General features: G+C 33.6%; 1 protein-coding gene across 1 annotated transcript in view; it reads left to right on the forward strand.

Annotated features, from left to right (window-relative positions):
- Positions 1–432: 432 nt before the first annotated feature.
- Positions 433–15,304, forward strand: part of Rift (Riboflavin transporter) — a 106,429-nt gene continuing 91,557 nt past the window's right edge. Inside the window, exon 1 of the mRNA XM_081760798.1 lies at positions 433–569. The gene's annotated coding sequence lies outside the window, so the exon portion shown is untranslated. The remainder of the gene's footprint in view (positions 570–15,304) is intronic.

The following is a 15,304-nucleotide window of genomic DNA, read 5'->3' on the forward strand; positions in this document are numbered from 1 at the left end:
GTGGGTTTTCTCTGGATTCACCCGTTTTCTCCCAGTCTCTTCATTCCACTATTTTCATTCATTCCTCATCATCACCGTCTCCTTTAGCCTAGCTGGCATAATCGTGGGACTTAAAACGGAAAGACTTTTTTTATTATTATTTTCATCATAAATCTATCATTTTATTAAACAAAAGCGAGTTTAGAGAATATTTCATTTCGTATACTGATCTTTTTATACTATTTGTAGTAGTATTCGGATTTTTAAATAAATAATATTTAAAAAAACTGCAAATGTCTTCGAAACAGAGTTCTGTTTAAAAGAAAATTAAAGAGAGAATTTAACTCTTTGAATCAATGAAGAGTTATCAGATTTTTAAAAAATCAATTAAATTAACTTATTTTCCTTTTTACTTATCTATTATGTTGAATCGTGCTGCCCCCATGTAGCAAATGCATGTCATTTACCATAGTTTGATAAGTTTGCTTCGTGACGAGTGAAGTAAATATGTCGTTTGTATACTTTGAGGGACACGTGCAGCCTGTTATAATCGTTAGAAGAGCGTAGGAGCTAGGACAAAGTTATCAACAGTAAGTATACTTCTACATGGCTTTTTTCCCCTTAGTTTATTTTATTATTGTGTAAAGTGAAACAATTTTCTACTAAGTAAGGTTATTATTTCAATGTTAAACGATATTATTGTTACAATTGAGAGGTCCTGGACATTGAACACAATAAATATAATGTAGGATGTAATCTAATTACAAAAAAGAAACATTACGACCAGTTTCAAACTTGAGGATAACATTTCCCTAATAACCTAAATTCTGCAGTGACTACTTTAAAATATTGTGTCCGCATATGTCTGACACGCAATAATAGTAATGAGGATAACTGGTTTTGGGACTGCACCCAGAATTCAACTTTTTTAAGAAAACAAATTATGGGCGGTTTTGGTCAGTTTGTGTCACTGTCCATCTTTTCACTTACTAAACTTAGCATGACTTTTTTTGTATTGTAACAAATTAATATATGTGTGTGTGTGTTTATCTATCTGTGTGTTCAAAGAAATGACTTTTAGAGCCACCAAATTGTGTACATAGAAAGATATTTACCAGTTCTAATCGTTTATTTATTTATTTATTTTAAATTTTCGGGTTGAGGGAGCGGATTTAGGAGGTGAAAATGTATAAACGTTTCTCGCGACTTCTAAGTACGCCTTGCTTGAATGTAACCATCATTACGTCGTGACTGTGCGGGTTCCCAACAGCACAGGATAAATACCCAGGCAAATACTTGCTGTATTTTTATCCAGGATATGAATTTGTATTTTCACTGAAGTTAGCTCAGTAGTAGAGTGTTTATTTCTGGTGCGAGAGGTCTGTGGTTCAATTTCAGATCATATTACTAAGGAAAGTCAGAAAATATTTTTCCTAATGGTTAATGCATATTTTATACTATTAACTGTAGGAATTTGCTACTTGGCCGAGCCCAAGTTTAGACCTTGGATACTTTGCATAACAATCAAGTTTCACTGCCTCATGTGTCCTGTACCTAAAATGGCTACTTGGCTCTCTTTGTGTGTGAACATTAAACGAATTGCAATAAGTTATTTGGCTTTTGTGGCAAGAAGAACAGTGCTGGTTCAAACTGATAAGAACTTGAAATATGTGTATGCTGCTCATGTGATTGCAGTGTAGCATGTATGAAAATGTGTCGAAGATTCAGTGGTGATCATATGACTGTGCAAGATGAACAAAGTAGTAAGCTTCTTTGTACGACAGCAGAGCTCCTCCCTGCAATTGAAGAGGCTGTACTGGCTAATCTCCGAGTATCACTGGTAACGTTGGAGATACACTATAGCTAATTTGTCACGTGGCATTATGTGGGACGTTGTCTATGAACGTTTAGGATACATAAAAGTATACAACAGCTGAATTCTGCGATAACTGATAGACCCATGTATGCATCCCTCTCATATCTTCTTCGGTTTAATTATCATGAGAAGGCATTACTGAGCCAAATTATTATTGGGGACGAAATCTGAGTATCCCAGCACTGCCCGAGTCAAAAACACAATCAATGGCATGGAAACATCCAGGATCTACAAAAATCAAAAAGTTCAAGGTATCACTTAAAAACTGATGGGAACGATCTTTCGAGATATTCGTGAAGTGCTCCTGGTGGATTTTTGTGCCCTTAATCAGTGAATGGTGCGGGATATTAGGCAACACTTCAGAAATTGAAGAGATCTGTTCAACGCAAAAGGTCTCAGACTCTTAGGCAAGACTGTGCACTTGCTCCACGACAATGCGAGTCTGCATTCAGCTCTTGCAACAATGAATCTTTTCCAACGGTAGGGCTGGGAAATTCTTTCGAACCCACCCTACAGCCCGAATCTGTCCCCGTCCAATTTCTATCGTTTCCCCAAAATGAAAGAACATCTACATGGCAAACTATCTCATCACACGATGACGTTTAACATGTGATCTAAACGCGGTTTCGTGGTCAGGATCCAATCTTCTATCACTAGGGTTTTGACATATGAGTTTTTTCGCCTATACAAGTGCCTCAACAGAGAACCTGACTACATCTAAATATAGTGGAAGAATGTATTTTCATTGATGTTGTCCACAAAAGGAGAAATTTCTCATTTCGTCTCAAAAAAACGATACGAGAGTCAAACCGAGAGGTGCGTTTTTAAACTGGAGGCGAGACAAGAAACATGACAATTCTCGTCTTATTTTAGAGGCGAGACGAGAAGTTTCACTGAGAGTCTCATGGATAACACTAGTTCACCCAAGTCTTGGATCTCAAACGCTACATGTTTTAGTGTTACATGTTTCATAGTATAAAATGAAAAATTATTGAGCTGAGCGAAGCGAAGCTCTTATACTCGGGTTAGCCGTTTGGTTGTCCGCGAACTCCTCCTAGACCGTTTGGCCGATCTCAACCAAACTTAGCACGCTGATAGAGTATGTCGTGCTGAGTGACAACATAGGTCGAAATCAAAAATCCGATGTACCATCGAGGAATAATGACCGAAAAACGCTTCCTCCTAGACCGTTTGGCCGATCTCAAGAAAACTTAGCACGCTGATAGAGTATGTCGTGTTGAGTGACAACATAGGTCGAAATCAAAAATCCGATGTACCATCGAGGAATAATCACCGAAAAACGTTTGCATAGACTTAACATGGGGAAAAAGTTTTCACGCGATTTTTTTGTCAACAATTAAAAATGGCATTTATTATTGCATAATGGCCAGGAATGATTACGTAGTTTAAGCTCGCTCAGCTCATTTCATTGCAATCGGGTACATCCATTGCATTCCTAGTTAAAATGATTCTACGAGCACAATAAAAAGCATTTATCAACGTTTAAATATACGCAAGTCAGTACGTAATAAACTACAATAATAAGTATGGTTTACATCACACTCTTTTTCGATCTGTCATGACGTAGAAAGATTCTGATAATTTCTATGTGAAATTAAGAAAGAAAAAAAAACAATCAGGACAAAAATTTTGTACATACGTTTATAACACGAGACTTGAAAAAGTTTTCGAGAATCGAGACGATGCTTTTATAAAATTTACGAGATATGACGATGAATACTTACTTCTCATCTCGAGGGCAACACTAACCTTCACTCTACAAGTATATGTTTCTCTTTATTAGGAACCGTACTTCCTGACTTCCCCTCACATTTTGCGGTGGACAAAATGGCTTCCGTAGGTTTTCTTGGGGGTACTCTCGCTTCCTTCCACATTATTGTTTCATTAATTATTTCATAATTCATTTACTTGCATTTATAACATGTCTCCTTTAGCTTAAAGAGCATAAAAAATGGACGTAAAATGAGAAATTTCATTTCATTTTTTGCAATTCTCGCGAAGATATTAATTTTATTAACAACATCCAGGTACAACTTGCGCAGTCAACTAACACTAAGGCAAATAATAATAGTGGTGAAAGGAATGTCGATCAGAACCTATATTTATAGATATTATCCCGGCGTTCGCATGATGAAATTACTTCTGTCACGATAACCGGCTTACTGGATTTGAACCTGAGATCTCCTGATTGCGAAGCAAGAATGTTAACTACTACTTTTTTTTTTTTTTAATTCGCCCTAACCAGGTCATTTCTCTGCGTAGTTTTATCGTGACTTCTCTTTCACTTTATCGAAAGCATGAATATAGAAACTTTAATAATAATATTAATAATAATAATAATAATAATAATAATAATAATAATAATAATAATAATAATAATAATTTTATTTTTGCATATGTTGCTCAAGCTCAAGAGAGGGAGTGAAACTTGGAAACCACTTTAGGTGCGCCCTGGCTCTTCACTACTTGAATTTTAGTGGATAACTTAAAGACAACAAAGAATAACAAATGTTTAGAAAGTGAACCCGATACCCAAGTAACCAAACGAGTGTTGGCGAACGGTTGATTGTTGATAGAATCACTATTCTTCAAGGGTTGCTAATACGGTGATGTCCGTTTCGCCGTAGTAATTTTCAACCAACCAATTTTCACCGAGTAAGCAACAAAAATTGACAACAAATTGGCAACTTAACTGCCAAAAATAAATGTTGGCGATACGGTGAGTATTAGTTGGTTGAATTCAACGAAAATTAGTAACCATAAACATTGTAGCTGAATCAAAACTGAGAATTCGTTGGTTGATATAATCGATTTCGACTACAATAAAATGCTTGTGTTCCAAAGTTGTTTTAGACACGATAAATCAACTCAACCACAAAGGAACAGTGAGCTAACCTTTTTGGTTACTTGAGTACGAGTATAACGTGTGAAATGTTATTGAATAAACAAGTTAACTAAGTTATTTTCAGGTCTTCTCTTAAAAGTAGACATAGAACTGAAATGCATAGTTTGCTTATATGCATCTCTATGTTTTCTAACAACAATGATACAAAACTCAAATTTATATTTCAAAGGTTAGAGCATATATTAGTGCTTAAGAGCATATTCAACCTATTATGTTAGTTTTTATTTCAAATGTATGCTTATGGCACGAAATAAATCCGGTTTTAGTTTGTATTTTCAATGCATTTACATGTATATGCAACAGAACGGTTTTTCACATGGGAGGATGGAAGAATGCCTTGTTTATGGAGGACCAATAATATTAGCAACCGATCAGCAGAGCAAAGACGCTTACAATTGCCAGGATGTTAAGAGAAATCTGATAATGATAAAAGGCACTGTAATATCGTGTGGACATCAATTCAGAAACAAGAGACGAGAGGAATGCTGCTCAATGAATGTTTAGCTCTAGTTGCAGAAGTTCAGCACGAGCTCTAGTCAGTTCCTGGTAAATTTGGGGGCTCTGTGGGAAATAAATTGACAGATGTTATCGCCAGAAAGTCCGACTACAAAACAATTGAGGGGGTTAGTGCAAAATAAAGAGAAACAAGTTAATGTTAAACACATGTGGGTTTTTGTACAATATATCAAAAGAAAGCGCAAGTTGTTGAATGTGTCATACATTGTACATACATATATTGTACAAAAAACACATGTGTTTAACTTTAACTTGATTTTTCTCCATTTTTTTTTTTAAAAAAATGTGAGTTAGACCACTGTTGCACGAACCCCCTCAATTGAAGCCATGGAAAAATATCTTCAAGGGTTAAATTTTAAATGTTCACTTGCCATAAAATATAAATACTAAACTTGCTCCTCTCTATAAATGTCCAGCAACATTATTGATGTCAACAGGTTATATTCTGGCTACAAATGTCACAAACTGACATCAAAAAATGAAATCCTTAAAAACTTTTTTTTTTTTTTTTTGGGTGCAGTGGAAACGTGTAGAAAAGTGAGGCTTGTATTACTTCGTGTAAATAAACTGGACTTTAAATACAACTATGAAGAAAAACTAGAAATTGTATTAAAACTAGAAATTATTTTAATCTCATAATTTATGTGTTTTAAAAAGTTAGGAGTATATAAACCATAACAATTATAAAAATAAATTCTGAAGAGAAATTCCTAGAAGGGAAAGTACACTTTCGATGTTATATTACACCTATACAAACTTTGTTACAACTTTGCTGCATGTTTGAAAATGCTATTGCATTGTTAATAAATATTTTAACACATTTAATAGCGTAATTGCTTGCATATTTCATGAATTTTAACTGCATACAATCCGACGTCTACTTATAAACTAGAAATGTGGGTGGTGGGTTTATGACGTCATAGGTCTAATTGAGGGCATTCAAATTTCTTCTATGTACGAAAAGTCTGGAGAGCAATTATGCATAGTTCACTCAATAGGATTTTGCAAATACCGGTATTATCTGGCTCACATTTAAAAGTTTCCATCTTATTTATTGTCTCTGAGATATGTTGAGTTGAGTTGATTTTGAGTTTAACGTCCCGTTCAGCAGCGAGGCTATATGAGACGTGGACCTACTGATTAACGTGGAATCCGAACCACATGAGCTCGCGCCGGGAATCGAACCCGGGTCTGCCAAGCCTCTGAGATATGTAGCAACATTTCAAATAATAATAATAATAATAATAATAATAATAATAATAATAATAATAATAATAATAATAATAATAATAATAATAATAATAATAATGAAGTTGAGGTGAGCGTAGCAATACCTTAACGAGTTGCTTTTTAAAAATAATACGACATTAACAAATTAACGAATATAATTGAAATCTGAGAACAATGTAATAACGTGCTCGTGTGATATTTTTAATCGAAGGTTTTCCATATGACTACGAATAGGAAAACTTGTAACGGATGAGTACGAATTTAATATTATCTTATGCTTAACGCTACAAAATTGAATTCTAGTATTGAAGGCGGAAGTAAGTTAGAGCTTAACATGCTGTATAATACATTATTGCGTGTTCAGTACAACCCATTAAACCCTACTAAGCGTCTAGCGTGGCGTCAGTAGGTCAAAGAACTGTCTCATCAATAATATTGACTTTTAGAGGTGAAGTGAGTGTGTTTTCAACACTCAAGGTTGGTTGAAATGTGACATTTACACTTGTCAATACTTTTATCAAAGCTGTCGGAAGTCTTGACTTTTTCTTGTGACTACAATGAATCATTTTACTAGATCTTTAAAACCTATTTATTACATTAACTTAGCTAAATACACCGGAATTTCAGCATAATAAGATTTATATGACTGATACGTATACATGATGAGCACATCAGCTCCGTTCCTAGACTAGGGTTTGTTACACATCTTAATCCCATCAGTTTCTCAACTGGCTCACGACGCTAGTTCAACACTGAAAACTTGTTACTCTAGCTGACGACGATCCCTGCGCTATGTGCATTAAGAGAACGCTTTTTCTATCAGATACACGGAAGCACGTGATTTAAATGTTAAAAAAAATGTAAACTATGTTCTTGAACATCTCCGTAGCCAATAACGACAAAATGTAAGAAATAGGTAAACCTATCTTTTGAACCATTATTCAGTATTATTTATCGTATCAGTATCAGTACCGTTGATGCATAGGGCACTTACATTAAAGGAAATGATAACCCAGAGTACCCCTTCTCTCTTTGCTCTAAAATACACGGGAATAATGAATGACCTGTAAATTATTATTATTATTATTATTATTATTATTATTATTATTATTATTATTATTATTATTATTATTATTATTATTAACCATGATCAGAAATTCAAGATAGAAGCAGGAATGTAATTTTTTTAAAAATCTTATTGCGGTAGACTTTTTTTGTGTATAAGAAGAGTAACTTCAAGTTTTACTTTCGTTTTTATAGAATACTCTGAAATAAGAAATTCTTGTACGTTTTATGTCGAATTCTGGTCTAAGAACTTTCGTGAAATGAGGCAAGTTTACGGTTTCCGGATGCATAAATGTGACTTAGATACTCAGCTTCTTTTTCTAAAAAGTAGAAAAGGTTTTCTAGAATTACAAAGAACATGCCATAAGTCTGAAATGTACCCCTATTTAGGACATTCTGTACAAGTTTTACAAAATATACTTTTCCGACACATAGTTTGGATAATGAGAGTAATTTAAATGACCATCAAATAATTAGATCTTATCACTTAGATTTTTTTTTTTTGGAATATTTAAAGTATATTCTTCACCTACTATGCCTCATAAATATTTACAACTTCAAGCATTTAATCACATTACAATGCACTAAACTTACAAAGGATGCTTGGAACCAGGGCACTACAGAGTTACTATGCATTTAGAAATTCGAGATCATGTTTTTGAATATTGACCATTATTTTTTAATATATATAGGTTTTCCCAATTATGTGCAACTTCTTTTATCCTGTGTACCAATTGTTACATAATTTTAACTTTTAAATATGTAGTATAGATAGCTCAAATAATTACTAAAACGATTATTTGTGATTTCTCCTTGAGAAATGAATATTCATTTGTAATTTTCAACATAAAATAGAAATCTTGTAGACTATGAGCAGGGTGACTAGGGATGCGCACGAGACGAGTCGAGACAGGATTTTCCTGACAAAATTCGAGTCGAGACACGGCTCTTCCAATAGAGAAATATACATTTTTCGAGTAGAGACATCACTTTTACAGCATTTTTTCGAGATGAGACAGCCACAAATCTTGTCTCGTGCGCATCCCTAAGGGTGATCAAATTTCATAAAGTATAAATAGAGGAGATCTGAGAAAAGCATTAATTTACAAAATTGAACAAGTGTAAATACCGTTATATATCTTTTAAATGACATTTTCCTTGCTGCTTTACACAACTTTTAAACATATTTTATATAACAAACGTCAATTTCCGTTATACGCATCCACTGATATTATGAGCTGAGTGACCAAATCATAGCTGTCTCTTTCCTGTGTATTACCAAGTGATCGTCTTCGGAACTGTGATCGACTATTACACATTTCCGCTGTGGCTGCCATTTTTCTTGAATTGTTAGGAAGTTTTGGTGGCTCAGTGATAGAGTGCTCACCGCTGGTGTGTGGAATCCCTAGTTTGATCCCAGCTAGTTACAAATAAACTTTGGTGGACAAACACCGTGTGTATTGGTTTTCTCGGCGTTCTTCCATTTTCATCCACCATTTCGTTCATTATCATTGCCGTCTCCATAGCCTCGGAGCATGCTCGTGGGACGTTAAACTCAAAATAAATCTAGTTGTCAGAATACCCAAACAATTTCATTATGGGAGAAAATCCTCCCAGACGTGTATCTTACTATGGCATTTTCGAACGTTTAGTCATATTTATGCAGAAGACATAATATTATACTGTATATTAGCTACAGTGTACGAATACATACAACTTAGATTTTAATTTTTTAACAAGAATTTTAGGAATGATCAAAAAATGAATCAAAAGATTGCGATTTTGGTCAATAATTAGATTTTGGGTCAGGAGCCACAAAATTTTTGAACGGCCTCTAGATAAATCGAGTTTCCGTATTTGGCTGCACTATATGTAGTTCTCCAGATATAAGAAGTACAAGAAAAGCTTGATTGAATGAAATATATTGGATTTTTTGGATCAGGGGCCACAAAATTTTTGAATGGCCCCTAAATCGAAATTTCCCATTTTTTACGGAATAAGGACATAGTACTGATTTAAGTGGTAGTTTTGGTTTGGCTGCACTATATATAGTTCTCGAAATAAAAGGCGTACAAGAAAATGTTTGATTGAATGAAATATATTGGATTTTTGGATCAGGGACCACAAAAATTTTGAATGGATACTAAATTGAGATTTCTAATTTTTTACGCAATAAGCTCTTCATACTGAGTTAACTGGAGTTTTGGTTTGGCTAGAGTATATGTAGTTCCAGATCTAAGGCCTACAAGAAAATTTATAATTGAATGAAAAACATTGAATTTTTTGGTTCAGGGCCCACAAAATTTTTGAACGGTCCCTAAATCGAGATTTCATATTTTTTACGGAATAAGCACATCATACTTAGTTAAGGAGTAGTTTTGATTTGGCTGCACTATATGTAGTTCTCCAGATATAAGAAGTACAAGAAAATGCTTGATTGAATGAAATATATTGGATTTTTTGGATCAAGGGCCACAAAATTTTTGAATGGCCCCTAAATCAAGATTTTTTTTTTTTTTTTTTTTTTTACGGAATAAGCACACCATACTGAGTTAAGTAATAGTTTTGCTTTGGCTACAGTATATGTAGTTATCGAGATATAAGGTGTACAAGAAGATTTGTAATTGAATGAAATATATTGGATTTTTTTGGATCAGGAGCCACAAAAACTTTTAATGTCCCCTAAATCGAAATTTCCCATTTTTTACGGAATAAGGACATAAAAGTGGTAGTTTTAAGTGGTGATTTAAGTGGTAGTTTTGGTTTGGCTGCACTATATGTAGTTCTCGAGATATAAGGCGTACAAGAAAATACTCGATTGAATGAAATATATTGGATATTTCGGATGAGGACCACAAAAATTTTCAATGGAGCCTAAATGGAGATTTCATATTTTTTGCGGAATAAGCACATCATACTGAGTTAAGTTGTAGTTTTGGTTTGGCTACACTATATGTAGTTCTCCAGATATAAGGCCTACAAGAAAATTTATTTCTGAAATATATTGAATCTTTTGATCCAAAAAGGAAAAGAGAAACAATAATCGAAACTCCATTTATGATAGATAGGTGTTACAATTTACTTTCGTTTTATACTACCGAACAGTTATCCATAAGCAGCGTTGGGCAAATTTCAATTGAATTAACAATTACTCCGTAAGTATAATTGTTAGTTGCAATTAATATTTGAAATAAGTAATGGTTAATTGTTAATTCCAGCTGGTCATTGATCAATAAGAATCAAATGCAATTAATCAATCGATTAAAAGTAATTGCTGCGAAAAGTAATTGCAACTAAGTTCTGTCATTCCATTGCAATTTAATTTAATTTACAATTAATTCAATTGCAATTAATTTTCACAGCAATTACTTTCAATTGATGGATCAATTACAATTGAGTTTCGTTTATTAATGGCCAACACTGCAGATGTATATATGTGAAGTGTAAAGCTGTTTGACTAATAACTTCTGCTACATCGCTAGACTGATTTTAATGATTGTTGGTACGTGAGTAAATCCTGGCCAAACTTAGGTTTTTTTTTAATAATATGTTTTTCGAATGGCTTATTTTGAGTAGAGTTATTCAAACATTTATTAAAAAACTACAGTATCTCATGAGCCCTTCAAGTTAGAAAGATGAAAACTTGGTGTATCTCCTGATTAGAAATAAGGAGACCCATGTTCCAGTAATTTAGAAAATTTCCGTTGTAAGCGAGGCAGAGTTTCCTTTTCTAAATAAATAAAAAAAAATGAATGTAATTAGTTATGTCTAGTGGCTAACCGCTCCTCTACTGTATATAGGCTACTTTAAATATCATAACTATTAAGATTTTTTTTAAAAAAAGTATATATATTTAAAAAACACGTTGTTTACAGATGTCGGTCAGAGTCACTAATTAATTTTAAATATTTTATGACATATTGTGTAAGCTAAATTTTAACTAGATTTTTATCCATGGGACATTCATAAAATTGATAATCAGTGATACAGTAATGTATTAAATTACAGTTGTTATTTTCCGCTAAAATACAATAGAATACATGAATTCACGTCAATTGAGTGGCAACATCTGGAGCTAGAAACACGTCAGATATCTGGGTTAGCGCCGTCCTGTTGATGTGTTAGGACAAACTCCGTACTACATGAGGATCAGCAGAACGGATAGATGTCGTGAATTGAGCAGAGTGGTAGTAGTTTAAAATCAACCTCTCCATAGAGAGCAGATTGTTGATTTCCATAGAGAGCAGATTGTTGACGCTCAGTTATGTACTGAGAGTGTGATGAGAGAGCGTCAGTGTCCAATAGGGATGGTATCGAGACGAGACTTTGTACAGTCTCGGCCTCGTCTCGGTTGATAAATAGTGGTATTGATCTCGATCTCGTCTCGAGTCAAAAATCGCCGTCTCGGTCTAGGTCGAAAGATGCTTGTCCCAATCTCGGTCTCGGTCTTGAGGGCCAAGTCTCGATCTCGTCTCGAAATAAATAGTGTGAAATTAAAATTGTGAAAGTATTATTATCGTACAGTCTGTCGTTCCCGCTTCTTATTTTTTGCCTTAATTCTTGACTTAGAATTATGGTATGGTGTATCTCATCATACCTAATTTACTAGAGCTAATGCTTTCCATGCGTGTGTTCCAGGTTCAATAATCAGTGGGTATATCATACTTCGGATAAAACTCTAATAGTAACCCATATTTCACTTCAGCAATAGACCGTCTCATATAGCTTCAGTACTGCCTATACAATTAAACTCTATTAAATTAACTTCAGGACTATACAGTAGTTTATCTCCTTCCTTCGAATCAGAATTGTTCAATATCTCCTAACGGATAACGCAGCACATAGCAGCACGAATGTATTTTATCATACCGAAATTGAAATTTTCCAATTTCTCATTTATTATCCAATAAATTCTGGTTTGATTGTCATTTTATAAACAGAATATAACGTTCATTATCTTAATAATTAGGATAAATTATTACTAATATTATTATTAATAATAGGAAGTATTAAAAAGTTTCAAAATTATTATTATTATTATTATTATTATTAGTAGTAGTAGTAGTAGTAGTAGTAGTAGTAGTAGTAGTAGTAGTAGTAGTAGTAGTAGTAGTAGTATTGCTCTGATTAACCATATAATTTCAATGATAACATGCAGAGACGTAAGCAAAAATTGATTTCGGAGGAGGGGTCCAAAACTTTTTGTTGTAGTCCAAATTCAATATGAAGACAAATTGTATTAAAATTTGTAAAATCGCCCCTAAAATTAGGTAAAATTTACAGAAAAGTCAGGATTTCAAGAGAGGGGAGTTTGGACCCCCAGGACCTACCTCCTGCGGGTTCCTCATGTCATGTATCTTTTCATGTAGCTACGCTAAAATTTTAATAAATTACTGCCATATTTTAATTGTAAACGCTGATACGGGGAAAACGTGGATACAACTTTATGTTGCGTTGGCAACACTCCTTTTTGTTTATCTAGTGGTATTGCAGAGTATCTAAAAGAATTTTCTCTTCAATACTTCACACAACATGGTATATACTGTATATATATATATATATATATATATATATATATATACGCGCGGATCCATGAGAAGGGACATAGGGGCTAATAGGAGCTATAACCCCCCTTGACGCTTAGGTACACACGAGATAAAATGGGCTTCAATCCTACATTCTTTACACTGGATAAATCGGCAAACTATGGTTTAGCCCCTCCTGGATCAAATCCTAGATCCGCGGCTGTACAGGGTGGATAATTTATCTTCATCATCTGCTATAAATTAGAAACGAAAAATGAGAGAGAAGCGAAACTTTGCATGAATCAACTATAAGAAGGGGGACTTCTTTGCATGTATTAAACAGAAACACTAATAAACAGTGTTGCCAACCCAATATAAAGGTATGTTTTTGCAAATGGCATTACGTCAGATTATTACAAATTTCAGATCAGTATGTCAACCAAAACTTAAAATACCATATTTGTTATTCAGTGTTGCAAATTAAGGATGTTATACTATCACAAACATCCAAAGTTTGAAAGCCTCTACCACACATACACCAGAACGCAGATGGTCAGGACAATGCACATTGAAAGTACCTTAGCGTTGGATATCATGGTCATGGTATGACTTGTCTTGAATGAATAGACTGAAATAGTGTGACGTCACATCCTTTTCGTTGCTATGGTGATCGCCATTTTATTTTCTAAACAACAAGTAGCCTGAATACCTAAAGTACCTAAATGCGAACCGAAAACAGTGATAAAATATTTCGGAATTGCAAACATTAGAGCGAATGAAATATTTGTTTCTTTATAAACATTTCTAATCAATGAAACTAAAAATCAGGGATATAGGAAAAAAGAGAAAACAAATATAGGCTACTCATCTTGTTCATAATCAGATATTAACCTTAAATAATTCTGGAAAATCTTTGATTCATTAATATAAGTATCATAACATTGCATACGCGAACAGGATTAATGTTTAACAGTTGTTTAGAATATATGCTGAACCATTCATAATTGGATGTTTTCTTATTGTACTGTATCTAAATCCTTTAATTTAAAAAAAGTTGGTAGAGTATAAGAAAAGATCTTACCTGTATCCACTGATGGTCCGGATTGAAAATTTCCAAAGGCTCGATTTTTTCCCCTTTCTTTTGTAATATTGAGTTGTATTGATATTGTGCACTTCCATTATCAAGAGTGGAAATAAGAAAAGTAAATGTTCCAATAGAATTAACATTGTTCTAAAAGATTTTTTTGTTTTAAAAAATCGTATAGTTTTAGTTTTTCTTGTGCCGACAGTTTGTCAATCTGCACGTTAGGGAGTTTATATTGTGTATAATTGTTTCTTAAGGAGGATTACATCATAATGACGTTTACAGTAATTATTTGATTTCTTCCTTATCACTTAGAGATATGGCGCTTTTAGAAATAAGTTCCTTATATATTACTGTTTCTTTATGCATTTTCTAGATGTTATTCGTAGTTTCCTAAACGAATTTTCATATTCTAAAACTATACCGTGTCCTTTAAACTTCATTAGTCGTTTAAATATTTTATAATTGTAAATAAATTTACAGCCGTTGTCCTTGTTTGTAGTAGCCTTTAAAATACACCATTCGCTCCACGCGTTTGTATAAAAAAAACATGGCGATCACCATGGTAACGGAAGGGAATTGACGACATTACTATTTCAGTCTATAGCTACGAAGTTACAAGGACTTGAAAATTTGAATTTTTGGAAAGGCTTTATTTCGAAAACATGCTTAGACAAGTATCATATCTAATTACTTGTCTGGTTTGCAATCAGCAAACAAATTATTTTGCAGCTTACAGCACTTCGATATCTTAAACCGTTCCGGATATATGATAAACATTCATAGTTGGCAATACTGCTGAAAATTGCGTATTTCTGGAAAATATTTCAACTGATTGTTGTTTTTCTTCTCTTTTATAGCATTGCAGTAATAACTTTTATTGGTTTTAATTACAAGTTCTCGCAGTTACATGATTTAAGCAGTGTTGCAATCTTCAAGAATGTTTATCATATTTCAGATCGGTTTGGGATATTGAAGTGCTGTTAATGGCAAAATAATTTGTACGTTCATTGCAAACCATGCATGCAACTAGATATGATACTTATCTAAGCATTTTTTTTTTCGAAATAAAGCCCTTCAAAAATTCAAATTTTCAAGCCCTG

This window comes from Thermobia domestica, chromosome 1, assembly GCF_964235325.1.
Source record: "Thermobia domestica chromosome 1, izTheDome1.hap1.1, whole genome shotgun sequence".
NCBI classification, from domain to species: Eukaryota; Metazoa; Arthropoda; class Insecta; order Zygentoma; family Lepismatidae; genus Thermobia; species Thermobia domestica.